Below are 1,344 nucleotides of genomic sequence, written 5' to 3' on the forward strand. Positions count from 1 at the left end.
AAGGTACAGAAAAGATAAAAAAAAAGTATGATAGTGGGCACCTAGAACTGGAGTGGGGAGGAGAGAAGTGACTACTATTGGGTTTTGGGTTTTAGAGGGATGAAAATGTTTTCAAATTAGATAGTGGTGATAGTTGCACATCTTTGCAAACATACTGCACACCCCTGAACTGTACTTTAAAAGGTTAAATTTGATGGCATATAAACTAGATTTTTTGAAAGACAGATAATTCTGGTCCTTACTGTTTGTGTGACATGGGCATATGAATTACTGAATCTATTTGAACCCCAAATGCCTCTCATCTGTAAAATGGAGGAGGGCTCCCACTAGTTTTCATAAATTGAGTTTTTAACCTATTTTTACACTGTCATTGAAATGGCTTACATATTTCATGTGTATGTAAATTCATTGATTGAAAATGTAATTTTTGAGAATGCTAATATATTTAATGTTTTTAAAATGTAAGTCTGTGGATTTTACATACACATGCAATTAATTTAAGACAAAAGTAAATAGCTGTATGAAAAAAATCTATATCTTTTCCACAAGGATTATATTTCTGCAAAAGCTTAGTTCTATATTTATTTGGCTAGAATAATGTTAGACATTTTAAAATAAGCAAGATTTCCCCCCACAAATGTTGACATCTTTAACATCTACATAAAGTCAGTTGTTTTTCTAAAATAGCTTTCTCCTTTTATGCTTCTTTCTCTTCATCCTTGGGCTTCAATTGGCAGCAAAAATTGTTTGAACTATTATGTGAGGTTTTTGAAACCTATAACAAGAATATATTAGTGTCAGCAGTAGAAGGCACATAATTTTGTTTTTAGCAAGGGCAGCCATATGATAAAGGTTTTACATTGAAAATAATATTTTGTAGCCAACTTACGGAAACAGAGATGGAGAGATTCTTACCTGAAGGCAGATCCAGCTATTTGGGCTAAGAGTTCCTGTGATGATCAGCACATGGAATATTTCCATATCAATGAGCTTCTTTGACCATTTAATTCAATAAACAGTTAGTGCTTATTACATAAAACACAAAGTTCTTTAGGACTCATGGGCAGAGTGGCTCTGTTTTTCAAAACAAAATGAAGCACCATTTTATATTTATGAAGACATTGGTCTAGAATTTTTTAATCTGCATGATTTCATAGAATTCCTATTAATGTCACTATGTTTACCATTTTTCCTGTGTGTCTTTGAAAGGCTGAACAACTGAATATTACTTCCCACTTGAGAGCTTCTTTTCTTTCTTCTTTTTTCAATTTTTGGCTGTGTTGCATCTTCGTTGCTATGAGAGCTTTCTCTAGTTGTGGTGAGCAAGGGCTACTCTCTAGTTAT

This window comes from Bison bison, unplaced genomic scaffold (assembly GCF_000754665.1).
Source record: "Bison bison bison isolate TAMUID 2011002044 unplaced genomic scaffold, Bison_UMD1.0 scf7180017858099, whole genome shotgun sequence".
NCBI lineage: Eukaryota > Metazoa > Chordata > Mammalia > Artiodactyla > Bovidae > Bison > Bison bison.